Genomic DNA, 24,141 nt, shown 5'->3' on the forward strand with positions numbered 1-24,141 from the left:
CCAGAACAAGCCCTCTGCTTTAGACACTTATGCGTACTTGTATGTTTCATTTGACTGACTGTAAATACAGCTTTTCAGAGCTGAATCATTCCAGCTTGATGACACCAAGTAAACAGTAATGACTCCTGATCTCACGCAAACAAATAGGCAAAAGTCAGCAAGAAGAGTTTCAGCGACAGAAATTAACTGTGCTCCATTATGATGTTGCCCCTCAACTTTTGAGGGGAAGGAAATTTGAGAGCATGCATCAGCAGCAGGAACACAAACCAAACATCAAATATATTTTGTGAAGAGCCTGAAAAAAACTCCACCTCTGTAGAACACAGAGATCTTGTGCTCATCCCACAGTGCAGACCCCATTAAAAAAGAAGAGCGCAGTGGAGACACCACTTCTAGCCTTACGTAGCACTCAGCATAGCACTTCAGGTGGTGATTCAAAGTTTAATTTAATATAGCATAGGTGTGTAACTGTGCCTTTGTTGTGCTGTAAGACTGCTGTTAAGGTGTGAGGAAGTGTACAAGGTTAAAGATATGCCAGATAAGAAAATGTGAAATCATGGACGTGGAAGTGTAATCATCAATACACAAATAACAGGACAACTCAAGAGAAGAAATACTGACATGAAAAGGTAACACAAGGCCAAAAAATTCTAATAAAAAGAAAGCAAAGCAATTTCATGTTTTGTGTCACTTCTCCTCTCTGTGAGGTCCCAGTGCTCCTGCAGATGTTCATGCAAATGCTCTTCTCCCTCAATTATGATTCACTAATATCGTATCACAGTCAGAAAAGAGTTGGCACGAAAACAAGTGCCGTACATCTTCCTTTACAGCCCTCCAGATGATTCATAAGCAATTATGTAAAAGTCATAAAATTGTTCATCTATGGGAGTGAGTCAGAGAGCTAGGAAGTGACTTGTATTCCTGACCATCTACGTGGACCTTAGTCTTTCAGCAAGATTCCTACTAGACCAGAAGTATCTCTGAGGCTGATTGCTCTGTGACACAAGCTCTGTTGTGAGCTGGTGAAAGAGACACTGTAAGGAGAGAGGTGAGGCTCAGGGCACTGAGGAAAAACACATGCTATTTCACTGGCCGTATTTGCTTTCACACGTACATTATGAACAGACTACCAACAGCCTATTACCATGCAATTGAATGCAAATAAGTTTGCTGATGTTATGACAGTAAAATACCCCCACCCCACACCCCCATTGTGTTGATAAGCATAAATGCGCGAAATTATTGATTACAAAGATTAACATTATCTACCATTTTGTAACACCTAAGAACGAAGATGTCAAAATATTTTTAAAACACCACGTTTATCTGTAAAGGCCTTCCAGGCACCTTGTGAGCTTGCTTGTGTGTTTGTCTTTTTTTTTTCCCCTCGGGAACTTAGCTGAGTATTAATAAAGGCATATCAGCGTTAATCTTCTGCCAAATACAGCTGTAGATTGAACATCATCCAAATGGTATATCATTCATAGACATATGCTACAGTCATTTTCTGCAATGCACACTACAAGCAAGCTAAAGGTAAACTTCATCTTTCCTGGAGCTTTCCTCCTGCTCAGTCTTAAGGCCTGTTCTTTACAATAAGTGGTTCATCGTGGTAGGTAGGTGGAATCCGGAAAGAAAAGACTGTTCCTCGGTAATGGCTATGCGTGTGCTGGGAATTTCATTTCATTATTCATGCATTCACAGAAGAGGCCAGATGGGCAGGGGCATAACTATAAAACAGACTCTCTAGTAGTTTTTACGTAGGGACTATTTCTTATTGGCAGGAAGGAGAAGCTTTATCCATCTGTCAGAAACCACCAAGGGACCGTTGGCCCCTGATGCAATGACATCAGAGTACAACTACTCATGACTGAATTTTTCAGATTGTAAAAGGATGCTTTTGAACCACAGAGGAAGACGGTAGTGCTCCAAATTCTGATGTTTGTGGGACCTCGGTTCATACTACAACACTAAGACACACAGAGCATGCTTTTACTCATCTTTAGTCTAAATCACAGCATGATGGCAGTAAACTATGACTCTCTTGCTAAAATCCGGTGTTTAATAATACCAGTCAGCCAAGTCTGGTTACACTTTTTGATGTGAACTGCCAGAGAACGCCTGTTTTAAAAAGCAGCTGCTACTATTACAGCTATATATGAGATTAGTAATGCCTTTGAAATGTAACTTCATACTCTCATAGGCACGTTTGCAGCTGAAGGCAAACTGGACTGAAAACAAGCAATGCAAATACAAATTATGACATAGAAAATACCAACCATCTTGTCAATTAGCTCCTCAGATATGAAACAGATTCTAGTAAAGCTTTCATAGCATTTATGGTTTGCAACAACCAATCGTCCAAAGCATTAGGCTCAAAATGACTGAGCTGGAAAGAGCACTCTTAGGTAGTTCCAACATGCTGAGTCCTACACACCACTGTGCGGTGCTAGAGACCAAGCCTGACTTGGCCTTCACTCCCAAATGACTCTGCAGCACTTGCGCTTAAGACTAGAGTAGAGCCTATTCACCCACGCTGCCCTCACCTTTACTTGAGGAAAGTATATGCTGCTTCACTCTGCGTTGCCCATCACACGCACTCTGCACCCGTGCAGAATTGGGATAAACAGCTTCAGACCATCTGCAGAAATTCAAAGGAAAGAACTGCAAAGATATACAAGTTGCACATGACAACCCAAATTCTACCATAAATAATCGTAGAATCACCAGGTTGGACAAGACCTCTGAGATCATCGAGTTCAACCATACCTATCTGCCACTAAACCAGAGAATCACAGAACAGCTTGAGCTGGAGTGCTTTTCTTCTGTGTGCACAGGTCCAACACCTCAGCCAGCTCTCCAAGCCACCAGTTCACAGCCGTGCTGCAGGACGATAGCAGAAGGGGCAGAAAGCACTGGCTGTTAAGTTTAGCTTGTGGAATACACCTGGGTAAATAGCTACAGCCTTAGATTAAAGATTTTAGGCTTCGCCCACTATTAATGGTTACCAGTTCACTCTTTACAATGAAATCCACCATTCCCATAAAGAAGCCAGGGGTTTCACTGAGGTAGCAATAACATGGAAGTGTAGAAGCTGTTTCTCAACTATCTATGTGAAGTTCAAGGTCATTTCTTGCTAACTTTGCCACTTTAAAAACTTTCTAAACATCACTGCATTTAAAGTTGACCACAGGAAGCACAAACAGGAAAGTCCAGGAGGAGTCTTGTTACCCCTCAGGCACTTCCGGCAAAACATAATGCAAAATTGCTAAGGAAACATTTTAAGCTCAGGTTATGCTTTCTCTTCCTTTTAGGCAAGAAACGCTTTTTCATTGAAAATCACAGCCCGGAAGCATCAATGGCAACCTCTGCGTCACTGTGTCTGACTAGACTCAGAGCTGCCAGGTGGATGTCCCTGATAAACCAAGTCTGGATGTCAACTCAGATGATGAACCAAACCAAAGCCAAGCTCTTAATTTTAACTCCCACTCTTCAAGCAGAGTGGGTGCTTAATAGTCACTTGATCTAAGCCACCCTTTGCTAAAAAGAAGTTACCTATTCTCCTCTCTGTTAGCCTTGTAATCACTTAGCTGACAGAAGGAAAAGCTCGATGGTCCCTTAGAGGAGAAAGCAGAAGATTCAAGCTTTCCCATGTATAAATATAAACAGTACAAACAATTGTAAAGGCCATGAATTGTTCCCCGATTGTCACTGCACAATACCTCTAATCATAATGACAGGTAACACTGAATTCTTTCTTCCTGCTCAGGCATCTAGGTGATAAAAGCAGGAATAGATACAAAACTTTCACAAAAACCTTTTCACAAATATTCATCTCTTCAATACTCCTTCCTCAAAACATGCTAGTCATTTTGCTACAAGTCTTGCTACTGGAGAGCTTTCCTGTAGTATAAGGAAACACTATCTATGTTGAAATCCTTCACCAATAAGTATTGACTCCACTTTTTTTATAAGAGAATATTTTCTAGAAGGCCTGGATAGGGTGGGGCAGACTGCAGCGGGAGAATCTCACTTGTGGGAGTGATCTCAGAGTGCAAGAGACAGACAACGTGCATGAATCAGCAGTGCCTCGGGCTCTGGTTGTAACAGCAATTCTCTTCCCATCAGGAGAAAGATCAAGTGCCTGACAAGAACTAAAACTAGGCAGGGGAAGGTCGCTTTCAAAATCACCTTCTAAGCGGAGAGACTGCATTTGCAGGAGTTAGGTGAATTTGACTTCCTCATGTAAGGAACATGAACAACATGAACAACATGAACAACATGTCCTCATGAACAACAAAAAGTGTGATGGGCTCTGGGGCAGGAAGGGGAGATAAGCCCTCTAAAATGCCCGTGGTCTTTCAGCTCCTTAATGGCATCTTGGCAGCATCAATTCAAACCATTATCAGTTCCTCTAATCCCTTCTAACGCAACATTCCTTCTGAAGGAAGTTTCTCTTGCCTGATTTTTCAGCAGTACAGACGACGCATAGACATATCCCACATTGTCAACCTTCCATCTCTTTTCACACAGGCCTAACTCCACCGGCATTATCCTTCCAAGTGATGGATCCACAGTACCAAATCCTTCCAGATTGAAACCGTCTGCTGCAAGAAGCCGAGAGCATCCATAGCCTCACGACAAGACGACACCAAAAGTCACATGTTTCCATAGCAGTGTGCCTTTAATACAGAAATTAGTGCAGCTCTGCAAACCAGAGTGCAGTTACTGCACAGAGGCAGGGGACAGTATCATCACAAAGATGGCAGCACAGTTCTATGGGCAAGTCTTGAACATAGACAGTTTCATAACAAACATCTGCTGCATGTGAAAATCAAAGTAACTTCAGTGGTTTTTGCAAATACCACTGCTGACTGAACAGACCACCCACACGAGCTGAATATATTCCAGCTGATTAGCATAAACTTTTAGAAAAAAATGTTATTGTAGATGATGTTACATTGTGTTCCGCTGTTAGAGAAGGTTCCAAACTAGCGTTGCTTCCTCTGACAGATGACATCCTCATTGTAACCTAGAGAAACACACGAAGTAATTTATGTAAGAATGTAGTAAAAACATCTTCTACTTGGGGTATTTTTATGTGCTGCAATCAAAATCAATTACGTTTTGGCAAAACTAAAAGTAAGGTAGTTTCTTTTTGCTTCGGAATAGGGAGCATTCCTTAGGATTATACACATTATGGCATATGGAAGACACCTATCTGTCCTGAGTCCTGAACCCTTTGAGACCTGCCATCTTGCATCAAACTCAAATGAAGTACCATCATGGCTAGTAACATCATGGGCAAACTTTAAAATTAATAAATAACTTTTTTAAAAAAATCCATTTAACAAGGTTTTAACCATGTCTAGAACCTGGTGTCATCTATGTCGGGCTGCAGGACAAACTCACACAACCTGGGGCCTACGTTCTACGTAGAGTTCTGCCCAAGGTAACAAAAAGCACTCTGCATTATATACTATTTCTTTCAGTATCTTACTAAAAAATCTGTAAACATTCAGTTTTATCATACTGGGAACTGGTATGGTAGCTAACTAGAATATACAGGAAAGGGAATATTCATATAAGTTAAAAGAGTGGAAGGAATACGACATAGTATCATTCTCCTACTTTCTCACACATGCCCTCCCATACAAGAATCCTGTCTCTTACCAAACATATATCGAGGTAATTGTTTTCCTGATGATACAAGTGTTCCTTACTATTGCAGGCAACATTCTGTTCCCGATGCTAGTGACTGACAGGCTCATGAAAGACTTAAGTAGCTATGGGAAAAACAAAACGTTAGAACTGCCATTAACTGTTTGTCTTTGTTGGGCGATGCTGTTCCTAATTTGCACTCAGAAAAACAGAGATATTTAGGAACAATGTGTGTCAGAGGGTGTTTGTTACACCTAGAGACTGATACTTCCAGGTTGGCCTTTTTCCAAAATCACAAACACCGCCTACCAACTGGTTTTCTATTTAAGACTCATAGGCTGCCTGCAGGTACTGCTGTACTATCTCTGCCTCCCGGAGAGAAGATAAATCTTATCAAGAAATAATTAGAACAGGGAGCAAACGGTACCTTCAGCTGAGCCAATGCAGGTATACTCTGTTACAGTTCCCTCCCTTACCACTGCTTACTTGCTAAATAAACTGACCCAATGAGTCAGTCATTGCAAGAAAATGATGTAATGCATAAAAATTCTGAACTAGTAACCTTCAATATTCTTTGAACACTCAGGAACATCCCCTGCATTAGTCAGGGAGCAGCAAGTACAAGCTGTCACTACGTTGGTGAGTCATGAACAAAAGAGACTTGGCATCTCCTACAGTTTTGTGTAACCCTCCACCCTCAAGTTCTTCCACTACAAGCCAATGTTTCCCAAACTGGGCACATAGTATGAGCATATCTGTTATGCTATCGCTACATCCCTACCACATCCCATCAATGACTTATCCAAGCATGCCCCGATCAACTAACTAATGCGCTCTAAATCTGTGCTCCTCTGATTACATCCATCCATCTATCCATTAAAACAGACACATTTCTGCATTGGATCTTTATCCAGCTGACCTTCACCTGAAGACAATTCGAGTGTCTAAGTTAAGCAGTCTAGTCTTATGCTTCATATAGGTGTTTTGGAAGAACAGAATTAATTTCCAAACCCGCATTAAATCTACCAAATTATAAACAGCACTGTTCCAATTCTGCAGCCTTCACCAGCTTTGTCAGTCCTTCTGTCAAAAAAGCAGACTAGAAAACCTACTGCACTGGGAGATGTTTCTGGAAACAACTTATTCAAGCAGTAAGCACTATGGATTAAATATCTGGATATTTGTCAAGGCCACACATCCACCAAATTGTCTCCTACAGGTCTTCCCGTGCAGGATTGCCAACTGGATCTTTTGAAAGCTTCCAGTTTGCATAAAACAAGCAATAAACACAGTCTAGGGTTATCTGCCAGTGTCCAGGAAGGCGGGGCCTCTAGAAATGCAGAATGTAAGCTACAGTTACGCAGTATTAATAGCTTTAAGAAACATAAGGCAGGTTCACCTGTTGTATTTAGTTGCAGACTAAAATGAATTCAGTCAACATCTAGATGAATGTGCCACTGGTGAGGTATGAGCAAAGCTGCAATGATCCCACAACACTCTCAGCAAGGAAGTTTATGCAAGGTAACCCTATCCAAGAAGCTCTTACAAAAAAAAGCAGAACAGAGAAGAATACGAAGAATATCATCAAGGCAAGCAGAACCCTTGGCAATGTGATCTGCAATTCAAAAGGCTGTTTCTTTGCAAAATTAACTCCCTTGTTTCCTGCAAAATCCATGGTAGCTCCTGGCATTCCTTAAGAATTTCCCATCATACTTAGTGATACTGTAATACACCTGGACCCACCACAGAAGGAATGTCCTTCTCTGTGTCTGGGAACTACAGCTGTTCTCTTGCACAAACATACACCAACAATACTAATCATACTTTACTTACAATAATTGTATTCATATATGTTGCTTTGTAATCACTCACCAAATATCCAAAGCACAATGAAAGCGGAAATTGGAAATGCATTATTCCATGCAGGAGTCTAGTAAGGAACTGGAATGTCATTTCCTAAATGATATTTATAAAAGCTTTACTGTGAAAGCAGAAGCTGAAGCTGCTTTTACCACTGCTTCAAAACCCTGTGCACTTTGAAATGGAGAATCATCCTTTCGCTGCTCCAGGTCATGGTTAGTCTGACAAAAACAGAAGAGCTGCCTCCGGTCCCAAGAATGCTGCACTTTTCCTCTCCATACAAAACAGCAAGAGGTTTTAACTTCTAAATACTAAAAATTCAACTCAAAATTGCAAGCTGGCTAGGTCAGCTTTAATGATAGAAGAACAAATATTAACAGGTAAAAATCGTGGACCCCCAGCAAGCAGTTTCTTACACTGCTGAGTAAAATACCCTCACTAAGTGCATGTTCCCTTTGTACACAGACAGTGGCATCTGGCTGATCCATAAGTGGTTCCCAATATCCTCTAAGCCACAGAAGTGAGGCTGCTGCTTCTGCACAGCCGTCATACCCAGTGTTTGCAACAAGGCTATGAGAGCAAACTAACAAGGGAGAAGGGCAAACAGCTGAGTAATTAATTCCCTTCAACCAGTACACATTGCGCTATATGCATGACCTCCCTCCTCAGAGACAGGAGCCTTTGAGAACTCTAGCCTCGCCATCACTGGAGACTGATCATCACCAATTTTTGCTTTGTATTTGTATAAATCTGTTTCTCTTCCTCGCCAGAAGCTTTGTGGACTTTCCTCTTCTTATCCTTAAGGATGCAGATTGTTAGTCAGACAGTGTTGCAGCCTCATGAAAATCAACTCACAGAATCACAAGGTTGGAAAAGACCTCCAGGATTGAGTCCAATTGTTCCTATCCACCACTAAACTATGCCCCTGAGCACCTCATCCATCCATCTTTTAAATACCTCCAGGGATGGTGACACAACAACCTCCCTGGGCAGCCTGTTCAAGTGCCCAAATGACCCCTTCTATGAAAATTTTTTTCTGATGTCTGGCCTAAACCTCCCATGGTGGAGCTTGAGGCCATTCCCCCTTGGCTGGTTCAAGACCTTTGCTGGTCTGTGAACGGTACGAGTGCATTTTAGAAAGGGTTGGAGGAGGGAGAGATTAAAAGTATACCTTGCCAACTTTGAACAAAACAGATCACACTAACTTCACATTGACTATTCCTTACAGAACTTCTCCATTCCCTTCATCTCTTTGCTCAGTATAAAGCAGAAGCGGTTTGTCCCAAGAACCACTGGTGGCTCAGTAAGCATTCCAGCTTTCCCTCTCAGCATTCCAAGCAGTGGAATCAGCCACAAAGGGTTTTTTCCTTTTCCTCTGATTAACACATACACACGCACACAAGTTTACACATGGCAAGCACTGCACATATTTTGGTATTGCTTAAGAAACATCTGGGTTAGGCAAGCAGAGTCTGGAGCAATGGAAATAGCTTTACTGGTTCTATGAAAAACTAACTACAAAAGAGGCCACGAGGCGAGGACAACATTGCTGAAGTTAACACTTTTGTCACAGCAGGGGGAAGCTGCAAAGCAAACTTGAGCTGCCTGTTGTGACAACTCCAGAGGTTGTGTGCTGATTCCAGTGCAAATAACTGCTCTAACTTCCTAACAGCACCATGACAAATAATGGCAGATATTGCATAAGCAGCAGAGAGGCAGTCTCTCTGTTGCTGGTAGCAAAAAAGAAGTAGATATTCTGGACCAAAAAAAAAAGGATCCATCTAATTCTGAGTTCCTGCCCAAGGAAGTTGCCATTAGCAACTTCCTCAAAGCAGGAATGTATAAAAAAAGCCCTTAAGAACTTTCTTCACAGAGAAAGAGTGAACCTGGTTATCGAGTTTCCTTTGCGCATTGCCCCGTCACTGTCAGCCAGAATGACCAACAAACCTCACTGCATTCTAGTGATCCTCCTGGCTCCAATGCCTCTCTGACATGGAGAAATCACAACGCACTTGTGGCAGAGCCTCTTACAACTCCCACTTCACAACCTTGGCAAATCTATGAGCTAATAGTTTTACAGCTGGGGAAAAGTAGGACAATCAGCAAGGACAATCAGCAAGGACAATCCGCAGGTGACCACGAGAGAGGATCATTCACAGGTGAGAATGTATTTAAGAAATTCTCTAATTTCAGTTTCAGATAACAGCCTTTCTCTCAAATGCAGGTAAGATACAAGTGGGGTTGAATATGGCGCAGCCAGCTGCCCTCCTGTCCCTGAGGGCTTACCTGTTCTGAACGGAATTTCTCTTAGGAACTCTGCTGACTAGTTATAGCAGTGCTTTAAATACACAGTATTAGGCTAGGCAACAGCCTGGGCAAATGAAAGAACTGCTACTCACAGGTAGTCTTTCTGGGGCTGGAGGCATCCTTCAGGAAGGAGTATGGGTAGACTGCTCAGCGTTACTATTAATACAAAGTACTTGTGGACTGTCACCTTGGATACAATTGGCAGTTCCCAGGAGCCAGTAAGGGTTCTCAGAAGGCTGGCAGTGCCCTGGGACTCATCTAAGCCAAGTCTGCAGCAACACTGAAGAATGCCTGTAGCGTGATCTTTCTCACGCAGTTATACACAGATGAAGCACAACTGCATTTTCCCTGTTTCCACAGAAAAGCAGCACCAAAGGTGATACTCGGGTGATACTTTTCTCTCATTTCTGTTTTCCAGTTTAGTTTCCTCAGAGACAGCAGCCAGACCTAACACACTTAAGAGGAGGCCTAGCCTCTTCTGAATCCTATCCAACCTGAAATACTGGCTTTGTTGGCCAGAGGCCCAGGTGAGGCTGTAACTGTGACACTACATGCAGTACCTTTGTTTAACCTTTTCCCTCCCACATTGCCAGAATGCATTTCAGGTATTTTGACATCTTAGCAACAAAGACAATTTCATACACAGCTTTATATCTCTTTCCAATTGAGCATGCCCAATGCACTACTCTGCAGCAACTGGAATCAGTACACTTGCTTCCGAACTCTAAGTTGAATGCTGGGTAGTCAGTCCCCCCAGTGTCCCCAGGGCCTGGGGCTGCCGCACCAAGTGCTTCCAGCCAATCTCGGGGAGGGCCTCAGCAGCACCTTCACCTTTGGCCAACTGCTTGCTCTGTTTGACCCCTCCCGACTCAACCTCAAGGAACAACCAAGCCAGCAATGTCTGTGTCTCTCTTACTGTTCAGTTCAAATAAGATCTGTAGGCTTACACACACACAGAATACAAGTTCTTTGCACAAAATTACTTTCAGACAGAGAATCCTGCAATTTCATAGTAACTTGAGATGTTTATAAACATTTCTCTAGCCATGCCACAGCTAGCTGACATAAAAAAAAAAAAAAATTAAACTAAGTCTTCAAACACTTAAAAAGTGTTTGAAGAGTTCAGGAGTTTCAGTCCTCCTTTTTGGGGAAGACGATTTCTCCTGAAATTATAAGAGGGCTTTACTCACCATGTAAATACCAAAACAACTTACACTAACACATATAATTCCTCAGTCTAACATTTTTAGAAGGGAACTTTTCACAAGTTAAACACTGTGTTAGTTTAAAGTACTGTGAAAGCAAACAATGCATATATATTCTGGGCAGGGTCATCTGGAAAAATAAAATTGAAGCAAGCTGGACAAAGGCACTCCTAAAGCTTTCTGTTCCCTGTGCTTAGCACAAATTGGATTGTATGACAATACAGGGTGGGAGAGACCTCAGGAAGTGTCTAGCCCAACCTATTTCTCCTAGCACAATCACGACCCATTAGGTCTGACCAGGTTGCTTAGGGCCTGATTCAGTCTGGTTTTGAAGCCCTCCAGGAACAAAGGCTGCACAACCCCTCTGAGCAACCTGTTCCGATGCTGGACAGCTTCACCATGAGGAAGTTTCCCTTACACCCAGCTGCAGAAGACAAAATGATCTTTTCAGTCACAGAAATCTTTCTTGACACTTTCCTTTGTTAGTTTCCTAACTTTCATAGCGGCATAACTCAGTGTCTCAAATCTCTGCTCTCATCTGATTCCTACTTGCCTCCTCATTCTTCTTCCTTGCCCTTGACTTCTCACCTTCACCACACTATCCCCTACACTTAAAAACAGCTTGCTGCTTTTTGCTTAGAAACCCTACTGGGTTTTCTTTCTCTCATTCTCTCCATTTATTCTTCAAATCTCAGCTCTAAGGATACCTGCAGGTCCCTGCAAAGAAAGAGCCCATGTCACCTTTTCTGCTTGAATTCCTTGGTGAAAGATGAAGGATACCCAGGGCTTTACCACTCTGCAGGTAACTTCATCCACAAGCAGCACTGGAGTCTCTCCTTCCTCTCTTCTGCAGCATTCCTCTGGGTGTCACACAAAAACTTCTCACAAGCAGACACGGTGAACAGAAACTACCTCGTCTTCAGCTCCTGCCCTGGAGACTACTGGACAGAGTTGTGCAGATGAAGACAGAACTACTGTGAGGCAGCAATATCAACTCCTGTGGCATGTGCTAACTTCTACAGACCTTGGAACAGATGAGAGATGTAGCCCAGTTGCGCAAGCCACCCTTGAAAGAATTCCAGGTGAATTCATAGTAACGTATAGAAAATGCTGTCAGACTGCTTCCCCACCCAAAGGGAAAAGGATTTCAACTTTACAACAACAAAAATTACAGACTGGGATATCCCAGCTACCTTAAATCTGACTTGAGCAGTCAAGTCTTACTTCGGGTGACTCAGGGTTACTCAGCTATCAGGATAAATTTTCAAGCCAACCCTTTCACTTTGACACCAAAAAATAATGACTCTCATGACATTTCTTCCTGTTCACTCGCTTGAAAACAACACTGTGGATATCTTTACAAAATAAACATCAGCTACCAGAACCCGATGTATGAGCAAGATGCTCCAGCTTCTCTGAAGTATGGAGAGCAATGGTACAGTCTAAATAATTTCCCAGGAACTGTATATTCAAGTGACTAAATGCACTTAACGTAACTTTTATGGCATAGAATATCCTTAGGCATCTCCATTTTTTAAAGAAGGAAAGCGGCTTCTGAAAATGCCATATAGTAAAAATGCCCTGGAGAATATCAGGCATCCTGGAACTTTGAGATGAGATACAAAGCCGTGCTGCCTCGTCTGGCCCACCTGCCTGGCGCTGAAGTGAATTACTAACTGATCAGCCTCACAGATACATATGGAGACTCTGTCTCTTCATGCAACCTTGAAGAGGAAAAGGGAGAGCTTAAAATACTTTCTTATCAAGGCTGAGTCTAATTTATCCTATTTATGGCAATTTCAAAGCATGTATTGAATGACTCTAGGAAATGTGTCAGGTATCACACAGCAATTCCCGCAGCAAGCAAACAGGTAGGGAAGGCACTAAGGCACTATCCCTGGGGCATTTGCCAACATCCTTCCGCTTGAGTGCCCTACAGTAAGGTTGCCTGTTCAAGAACCATTTTACCCCAACTTGGCAATATGTTCTAATGCTCTACTGTAAATTTTGTTTTACACCAAACATGACGCATTTTACGTAATACGTAACACCTTACTTGACCCCTCCCTGTGTACTACCTCCAACAGAGCCCACTAGCAAGCAGAGAAGTAAAACACATCAGAAATGGGGCACAGGAACCTTCACCTTCTGTCCACCATCTGTTAGGAATTCAGCAGTCAGCTCTAATGACTTGTCACAGATAACAGGCCAATCGTTGGCTGCCTGCTCCAGGCCCTCCTTCCTCCTTCCCAGAGACATGGGGCATGCTGGACCAGTCCTTCAGAGCCACCACGAGCTCACACTGCCCTGAAGGGGCACCTTTGCTTGTGAATACTGGTACACAGTCCGCTTTTTAAGCCACCCATTCCTAATACTATGTGTTTGTTCGACAATAACTCCTAACCAACTCTGTAACCAGAAAACAGAAGACCAGGCAGGCATGTAACCCAGCTACACCACCTGTGGCTTCTGGGGCAGTGCGGGAGGACTGGACCACAAAACTATCTAGGCTTGCACGCTATCTCCAAAGCAGCCTTTCCAATTGATCCCACAGGAGTGTGACTACTGGCCTAGCCGGACCGTTGGTTTGACCTATTAGGGCATTTCTTATATTAATTATATTCGTCCGCACAAATCTCTGCATTAGTTGGATCCCCAGCAAAACAGAAGATTCAAATTCAGACCTCCACTTTGTGCACTGGCTCAATATTAGTGCACGCACACAAGATCCCGAACAGATGTAACTTCCACTACACATCCTTCTGGATTATCTTTCTTTTCCAATGAAATACAAGCTTTCTTTTCAGAGGCAGCCAGCTGACTTCAGGAGTCAATGCTGCTGAACTGTAATACATACCCTGCAACAGACAAGGAAAACAATTCTTAATGTTTATCACCACTGTTAGTTGTGTGTCGAAGGCAAGCAAACAAGCAGACAAATGCTCTCATACAGAGCAAGCAGCTTGGGAAAGGGCAAAAAAAAAGTATTTGCAGAACACTGTGCAGCGCCCCCCGCTCAGTGTGTGCATTTCTGCATGTAAAGCTTATTTTCAAAGTCATAGAAAGAGAGTTTAAGAAAAATCATTAACCTATCACTAGAAAACCTATCCTCTGCATAAGCCCAAAGTTCTCCATTGATATGTAGGCAACATCTTTCCCTACTAGACCGAGGGGATACTAAAGTAACCTGGAGACAAACACTGTATTACTAGAAGTTATCTCACATCTGAAACTTTACGAAGGCTTTACTTTGAAACTACTGCTTCCAGCAAGATCACAAAACTCCTGAGATCATACCAGAATTAGAAGGCACGTGCATACCAAATGTGGTTGAAATTGAGACATATACCTTTCCTTCCCCAAAAGACTATTTTGATAGCAGACTTGGTGCAGCTTATTTACAGGTTTGCAGGTCATTTTTTAACTTGTCAAAACATACGCCAGACGTGTGCAGCAGCCAAGTAACATCATTTAAGTAATTTCTGAAAACAACATGCAAAAAAACATTTAATACAGATGATTATCATCTATACTTTGATTTTGGCTTCATACTACTATCTTCGCATCACTGTATTTAATTACACTCCACATTTCCTTCATGATTCATCGTTGCATAACAAACTAGATAGCCACTTTATGGGTGTGTTGCAGGTTTGCACAATTAACTGAGTCTATTGGACTGGAAATGACGATTTGTATTAACTGAAAGGATCATGTGGCTGCATAGTTTGTGGGTGTTGGTTTATTAGAATGGAAAGTGCCAATTAGAGAAGGAGAAAACAAAGACAAACTCATTATACTTTAAAGAGAAGTACCTATGACTTCCTGGAAATGTTAAAGTTTATCTGTGATCAGATACCCAGTTGCTAAATTACAAAGAAAATTATTCTCCTGTGTTCACGCACACATGTAGGAAAGGAAAAAGAGGAAGCGTAGGTGATGGAAGGAGAACAAAACACGCAGTGATCCAGGAACAGGATGAAAGAGGAGCTTCCATGCCAAGGCCACCTCTACCGCTGCCACCACCACTCAGCCCCTGCCCCGCAAAGTCTGCACAGGCTGCAGGCCAGGCACAAGGCTCATGCAAGCTGTGGTGGGCTGCATGGACTCATTGGGGACTGGCTGCTCTGCCCCAGTCATGTAAAGACACCAGCAGATCCGAGGAGGAGAAGATGGTTCTGTTAAAACACACTCTTGAAACTAAAATTCTGACAGTCTTCTATTGTGGAATAAAGTCATCAAAGCAAGGTACACAGTTCTCAAAAGAAATGCTAGCTCCCAAATCTGCACTGACCGTGCGGAGGAAGGAAGCAAATGTGGTCTGAAGATGACAGCAGCTTCTGGACTGGTGGATGCTTTGTTCTGGCAGTGCTGCAGGCCATGCGGGTGCAGCCGTACCACTCAGACCTGCCCTGCTGCTCTCCTTGCAGACCAGCTCCCAGCCACCCAACAGGAATACTTTTTCTCTCCCTATATTTTAAACTTAACTGCAAATTCAGTTCGATCACGCTTTACTCTTCACATCTACTTTCAACAGCTTCATCTCGTTACCACAACTCTACACTAAAAATGTAAAACTCACGCCTCCAAACTGACTCAAGGTTATATATTTGACTATGGTACTCACACCGTTTTGACTAACAATTAGAAGGTAAAGCTTATGACAGAACACTGTACAGCTTAAGCAGTTAAAATCAAAGGTGTGGTAAAATCTGAAGCCACTGAGTTGTTCAAAAACACTCCACCATCATTCAGATTCACACTCCCCAAACTGAGTGTGAAACATTTTCAATTATTTTTCTGCAACATACTGAAACCAAGAAATTACATACATTAGTTATCGCTTGCAAATTTCTTAAATTTGACCACAGAAGAGAATAAAATTCAGAGTTCAAAATATGTCTAATACTTTATCAATGTCATACATTACAGAAGGACAAAGTAGTGTATAGTTTTCTTTTTTGGGGAGGGAGAGGAGCGGGGAAGCATTCAGAATCTGGTTATCCCCTTCATTTGTATGTTTATAATTCTGCCCATGTTTATGTGAGGTGTGAAGATACTGAACATCATACCAAGACCCTCAAAAGGTCATATTTCTCACTCCTAAAAGCAGGTTATTATTCCTACAGAATTAATAAATTCTGGTTCACCTTGAAATCCACCTTTTTCTCCTTGAGATCTCACATTTGAGCCAGAACACATAAAATATCAAGTGCACATCATGTAGAAATGCTCTCATAAGAATGTAAGTGATTGAGTAGCTTATTTTAATGCAATTATGTGCAAAGATGTCTGTCTGTCAGGATTTCTAACTGCCACTTAATACATCCCCAGCTTTGCTTTTCCCACCAGCTTGCACTGGCAACAGCTGGAAATTCCCACAACTGTCACAAGATTCAGAAGCACACACCAAGCACAGGAGTTCAATCTGCAATATTTTTCAGTGCCCTGAAACAAGAGCTGTGTGGGTGTTACGTGTAAGTGCAAGAGGAATCTCATTGTCTGCCCAAATACATCAGACTGGTGAATGGAGTCAGTAAATCAAACACTGAGGGGGAAAAAAAGGAGAAAGTTGGGAGATAAAAACATATTGTGAAAGGTTGTACAAAAAGTTGGTTGAGAATTACTGCAATCACAGTAGCTTTTCCCCCTTCTTCTTACCTGCTTGCAGCCAATACTGCTACGCACAAGCGCAGTTAAGTTCTGTAAAACACGTATGTGCACATACACGTACACATTCATATGGCATATGTGTTTAAGAGCGAAAAGCTATTCACATGCCTCAATTTTTGAGATGCCCAATTAGAAATATTTTGAGACAACCTGATCTTAAAGGCGCAACCTTATCTTTTTCTCTAAACCTCACAAAGGTAATTTAGAGCACAGACATATAATGTTAGCTAAAGACAATGGGCTAGAGACATCAGCATTTAAAAATGCTTCTAAATAAGTATTTCAAATGTCACCTATTTAAACGCATGCATAGACAGAAGGTAAGAGCTGAAATTCAGATATGTTGATTAATCTCTTTTTAAGCAAAATCATTAGGTCCTGTAGTGCTCAGCCACTCAGAAAACTGTTTTTTTTATTAGTAGGCACTCAGATAAGTAAGCATTAGGCTCTGGATTTAAAGATGTCATTCACAAATGGACATTAAAAATACATGTCAGATTTTGACATGACAAGAACACAGCAGTAAGTTCAGCAGCACGGTCTCACTTTGTTGGGGATGTCTGTAGCAAGGGATCAGTAGTGTAAATACAAGCACACATATCTCAAAATATAAATGCTCAGAAGACTGTTGTGTCTCCTTCCACAGGCCCTATATAGGCAGAATCTCAAACAGAAACAAAATTAACTTTATTCCATTTGGGAGTCAAGTTACTGAACTATTAATGTCTACAATGATACACTTAGAATTGTTTCCAAATGCCACTTCTATATATACACAGCTTTTCAACTGAAATTACTGGTTCAGAAAGAGAACTGGCAGAGATCTACCACCACTGTCCTTCCTGCTCAATCTGCTCTTACCTACCGGGCTCACGGAAGCCATAAACTATTCCACTTTCAGATCCCATAACATCTGTGAGATATCCTGCTTTCAAAGGTCTCGCAAATACCCACCCAATACATAAGGTATCTCAGGCTTCCCTGGGTTATGTTTTTAATGGCATGCTACACTTCTAGGCTGTTAGTTTTAATTACTGTCTATTTTGCAGAGGTCATAAACAATGCCTATTGATGATACTGTATAAATAAGCATATTTATCAGAAGAACAGACTATGGCATAGCCTTTAATAGGTAAAAAGGATAGAACCAGCCACAAGAAAAGGAATAAAGAAAAAGAGCTGGCTGCTACCTTCTTTCCAATCTCAGTGAAGCCTACTGCCCAAATATGACTGTAAAAGACTGATGACTTCTAGGCTTGTCAACACAAAATACCAAACAGCTATAGGTGCTAACAATTTTCAAGTGTTCAGATTTTTCTTCCAAAAGTTCCTATTCGGTCCTGACAAACAAGGGTCTGGACACAACAGTTCACACATCTCATGCGAGGCAATGCAACATGGTGTACATGGTGATCAACTCAATGGATGTAGCATGTGCTGCAGTGCACCAGGTCACCCGGTACTGGCTACTTCCACAGACAGCCTACCTGATCTATGTCTCTTAACATCATGTCTTTGAAGAGTAACTAATAAATGTTACCTTGTGCAAGGACCAGTTCAGCTTCTTGCAGTGGGCAAACCAGTTAAGACCTCTTGGAGCAAAGCAACAGAAATCCTTCTCTGGCAGGGATAAGAAACACTATACACCATGCTTTGCAGTTTTCAGACACCAGCTCACTCTGGCTGTTTATCAAAGCCAACATATAAGGTAGTGTATAACAACTCAAGCTAAGCTCTATGTCAGCACTCATATGTTTTGAAGAACAGCCACTGCAGACACCTCTACCTGTGAAATACTGTGTGAATGCTTTGCTACATCTATGTAGTGAGATGGCCATGGCAGAAACAGCACATTGAAGAACAAACAGTGCAATAGACGGCAGGCTACGACTTGTTCTCGGGAAGGATGACAAAGAACTTCAGCAGTGTTGCAGACCCTAACACTGCATGTGGGTAGATTCCAGGAACTTCCTCCAAACTGTCATTATGCATAACACTACACTTGCATGAAATGCTGTGCCTAAAGGGCCTAAAACCACAGCTGAGCCAGTCAGCTGACAGCAAGCCTTCTGGCTCTGTAAGGAAAGAGACTGGATGCAACAGATCGGCATCCTACAGCGCAACATCTCTCAACGCTGCCCTAAAAGCATCCAACCTAACAGGGATTAAGTGAGATCCGGGTATTTCACCAGACTAGTCCTTGGCTTCCTGATGACCAGTTTACATGCCTCAGAGCAAGAATGAACTCAGTCTGGGAGGACAGAGTAACCATGTCCCTACGGCAGCATGGATGTAGCATTTCTGCAAGGCATTCAGGTATTACAGAATGGTTGGTTAAAAACAGATGTGGCTGTGGCCATTTCTGGGAAACACAAGCGTGAACAACTAGTTATTTTTAATTTGCCAAGTTCCATTCCAGTCTAAGCTGCTACAGAATCTGTGTCAATCTTTGTGTCCTTTTTTGATCTCTTCCCTCACTCAGCTTATGCTTATGTACTGAAAAAGTCTGAGCACATGATTACCCCATCCAGGCAACGTGCCTTTGAAATGGCTTTTTAATCTAGACTCTCCACTCCCTGACAGACTGACTTTTGCAGTATGTCTGTATGTGCTGTCTAGACACTTGAATATGCTAACCTCTAATTTAGCCCTCCTTTACTGACCCATGAGTTTCCTCCCTTCTGTGGGTCTTCTGGCGAAACTGGAAATGCAACACACTCATTCTGCCCTATACCTGCCTGGTGTAACTGCATTCATACAAATCTGACCAGTGAAGTCGGCACATGTTCCTCGTTCGCAGCAACAATGAATCCTTACACTGGCAAAAAATTTGTAGTGCTCTCCTAAACCTGTTCTCTTCTTTGCTGTCTCCAAACTCAAAGAATAGTGCAGTCCTTTCTCAAAAAGATTCAGGACAGATCTGCAGAGACAAGGACCTGAATTGAATCTTGTAAGTAGAATTAAATCATTGTGTACCCAGTTACGTAAGCAGAAAGCGATGGAAGAGTCTGATTGAAGTATGAAAGGGAGACTAAAATACAGGTGTACCCTAACAGTAGCCATACTGCTTCAAATCCAAGGTCGACCTAACCCAATATTGCCCTAGCATGGGGAAAAAAAAAAGGAAACAAGAGATGCTTAGGGCAGTGGGAAACATCCTCTCCCAGTTCCCAGCAGTTTGATACAGGGCACTTTCTCTACATCCTTAATGGATTTTCCTTTCATCAGGCTCTCTGTGCCTACTTTTTGAAGCCATGTAAAACTTCTGGTATTTGCAGCATTCAGACAGAGATGTAATCGAGGTACACAGATGAGAGCACACAAGAGCCACACTGAACTTCCACTTTATAGAGCATGTCTGCATTACAAACCACTTCCATATGCCTGAAGCATAAAAGATTTGCTATCTGTGTCAGTTTCTACAGACGACTCAAGCATTTTAGCACTACCTAATTGATTTAAAGTCTTGTACATGGTGAATTCACACAAAGCCTCAGTAATGGCCCCTGTGCAAGGCTGAATTTCAGCATCAGGTCTGCACAGTAATGTATTGTTACTCTTGCTAATATACAGATAGCCTTACACTCAAACTCATTGTCTCTGCCCCTTCCCAGCACACTTACAGATCTTGATTCCACAGTACACCAAATATCATCCCCCATACAGAAAGAAGAAGTATAAAGTTTAATTCCTTGTAATCTGGGCAACATGATTTCTCCACTCACGTACCAGCACATAAATATACCACTGCTGCACCAGTCAGACTTCGTATCAGTTCAGTAAGACTACAGCAACTGCAATACGCCCCATATGTATTGGTTTTTTCCCTCAAATTAGCAGATGCCCAAGTTGATTTCCGTCACTTCAGGGTGACAGATGTTCAAAATTCAGCTAGCTAAGAATTACATTATCTGTGCACTTCGTTTGCATCACTGTAACGCATGTATTGCCACAGTAAGAGTACCACGCAGACTCGGTAACCTCAATATTCACATGCAGATCCACTCTGACTACCACAAAACAGAATAGAAGGATCTGAGTAAGACCTATGAAATTAAACTATGTAAGGATAGCACACAGTTTAACTTCTACTGCGCACATCTTGATTCTACTTGAGGTAAAGAATTTGAGTCCGCCAAATAATTACAGAATTCAGGACTTCTCATGACCACTTTTCCACACTGCTTTTTGCTAGGTTTGCATTTCCCAAGCAACCCCTTACTAAAGGGTTTGTAAAGACTAAATGCGAAACAACTAAAATGCCAGATGGTCTCAGCTCTACCAAAGCACCTCTAGGGGCCTTGTAGAGCTGTATCGACACCACTGCCATCCACATAACTAGTTGTGCAAAAACTAGCACCACAGCATCCAATTTGCACTGCGTTTACTCATCTTCAGAAAAGCTTCTCCTCTCTGGTGACTTATTGCCATTTCCTTTACTAGTCATTAACGAGGGAAAAAAAAGTAAAATGTTTAAGCTACTCGTTCCCTTTTGAATTAGCCAGACTAGAGGCACGCCTACCAGAAAACACGGAAAAATATCACAAACTTCCTGCTCAAAAGCAGCTGCCACGAATAAGTGGGATTAAGCAATAAAACAGCAGCAGCAACTGTAAAACAAAGTTATTGTTTATAGAAGTTGGCTCACCAAAGAAATCATGGCAATCTACAAAATGACTGTGCAAAAGCTGTATCTGACATTCTACATTACAAAAATCTATCTGTTACTTCCCGTGCTAAGCCTTCAATATGAAATGTCACTTCCGTAACTTTCTAGCTTCGCAAAGAAATTTTCCCTTTCAATCCTCCAGCTGCTGCTTAGATTTATGCCTTTCTCCTCTAAAAATAAAGACTGACTGAAATTTTTTAAGTGTTGAAAACGGGCAATATCTAGGGAACTGAGATCATAAAAAAGGCATATGGTACAAAGCAAGCTAGAAACAGGACAACTGCAATCAAAAGACATCCAGTATCATAGGGGTTCCTACTGCAAAGGGAATTCTTGAATGAAAAGGAATATCACAAATTAAAGTCCTTTTTTCACATAATGAAGACATTTCATTTATTAAAAACAGACAAGTCTGCTATCCATCTCCAAGACAGGGTGCAAATAGATTTAAAGTGTCTTGTAATACTACCCAAGCTCTTTTCTTAGCACACTGGTTATTAACTAGTATTAACCAAGCAGGATGTCCAAGATTACTTAGGAGTTAGTCTTCAGGGCAATTAGGAAATTGCAAGGAGTAGTTTACACGTGCCTACAGAACTGAGGTGTTCTAAGAGTCCTCAAAGAACTTCATATTGCTAAGAAGAAAGAGAAACGAGAATGTAACTGTCAGTACAGAATTCTAATTCTCCTGTGCACAAATCAGCACAGAAACTATTACAAATGCTACCATTACTTAACATTTTTTTTCAGTAGAGCAATCAGGAATTTAATGTAGCGGGGTTTTAAGTGAACAGAGGCTACGGGTACAGTCATTTAACAGCAAGAGACAAAAATCTGATGCCATCACATGCCCATAAACTCCTAAATTACCCAAACCAGGCTTGCTGATAGAGGTACATAGGCCATAGGGTAACATTTACAGGAAAAGCCGGAATGGTCTTTTCCTGGACCAAAGATTCTCAGGCACAAACAAGTTAAAAAGCCAATCATCTGTTATTCCTCATGTTCCATCATGGAGGCACTGCAGGAGTTTGTCCTGCCTAAGTCACGTCAATATTCTGAAACCTATTTTTTTATAAAAGTTTGTCCTCTCCATCCATTCACAACAACTTGGAGGGCCATTTGCACCACCAGCGAGGAAGTACATCAACATAAAAGAACCTAAAAAAAACCCAGAAGATTACTTTCTCCTCAACACGTATGCCCCCAGGACAATTTAAAAACTTAACGTAACTCATGTTGCATATGCAATACATCCTCAGAAACAATTAGCTGCAGCCTTGAAGACCAGAGCCACAGCAGCACAGCAAAGCATTCAGAAGAAGTCTCTGAGCATGTACAGTTCAGCACAAGCCACCATCACTAGTTGCTACCCCCTCTAAGCGTGTCTCTAGAACACATGATCACGCGGCCTGACCGTTAACACAGTGTGCCCTAATTCATCAAAATCACAAAACCTCACTTGTCTGCCTAGCCCCTTTCTTATGGTGGCTTTCACCCTGTCCCTCCCTCCCCCCTACTTTCTTTTCACTCTCTCATCGGCATAATTTGTCAGGCCAGCTTTAGAGGAACGCCATCATTTTTCACATCCGAGGGAAAAAAAAAACACAACACTCCAAATCTCTGCTGGATTATAATTCTTCCCTTCCTCTCACATAAACTTCACTTGCAGAGCAACGTAGCAGTTCTTGTGATACTAGGCCGCAGTGGGAGCGCTTACTGCCCCCAAGAGCGAGAGCAAATGGGGGACTTTGACTGAAAGAAGCCCCCAAAAAGAAAGCAGGACTGCAGAGAGGCACCACATCATAGAATCATAGACTAACCAGGTTGGAAGAGGCGCACCGGATCGTCGAGTCCAACCATTCCTATCAAACACTAAACCATGCCCCTCAGCACCTTGTCCACCTGTGCCTTAAACACCTCCAGGGAAGGTGACTCAACCACCTCTCTCTGTAGCCTGTTCCAGTGCCCAATGACCCTTTCTGTGAAAAAAATTTTCCGAATGTCCAGCCTAAACCTCCCCTGGCGGAGCTTGAGGCCATTCCCTCTTGTCCTGTCCCCTGTCACTTGGGAGAAGAGCCCAGCTCCCTCCTCTCTACAACCTCCTTTCAGGTAGTTGGAGAGAGCAATGAGGTCTCCCCTCAGCCTCCTCTTCTCCAGGCTAAACACCCCCAGCTCTCTCAGCCGCTCCTCATAAGGCCTGCTCTCCAGCCCCTTCATCAGCTTTGTTGCTCTTCTCTGGACTCGCTCCAGAGCCTCAACATCCTTCTTGTGGGGAGGGGCCCAGGACCGAACACAGGATTCGAGGAGCGGTCTCACCAGTGCCGAGTACAGAGGGAGAAGAACCTCCCTGGACCTGCTGGTCACGCCATTTCTGACCCAAGCCAAGATGCCACTGGCCTTCTTGGCCACCTGGGCCCCTGCTGGCTCATGTTCAGTTGCTGTCAACCAACGCCCCCAGGTCCCTCTCCTCCAGGCAGCTTTCTAGACAGACTTCTCCTAGTCTGTAGCACTGCAGCAAAACCTAGCGTTCTTCCTTCTCGGCACTGTTGTAACTATTCCCGCCTGAAGCGTACAGCAGACAGCTTGTTAATCCTTTTGTCGGCAGCCCCCGGTGCTGGGAGCTGGGGAGTCCCACAGTGACGTTAATTGTCCGACAAAGACCTGACCGCACCGCAAAGCGAAACGATCGACACTCGGGCTCACGGCGCTTGTGCCGCGACAAACGGGCTCGGGGGCCCAGCGCGGCTCCCGGAGCCCCGTGCT

This window comes from Phaenicophaeus curvirostris, chromosome 22 (assembly GCF_032191515.1).
Source record: "Phaenicophaeus curvirostris isolate KB17595 chromosome 22, BPBGC_Pcur_1.0, whole genome shotgun sequence".
Taxonomy (NCBI): domain Eukaryota; kingdom Metazoa; phylum Chordata; class Aves; order Cuculiformes; family Cuculidae; genus Phaenicophaeus; species Phaenicophaeus curvirostris.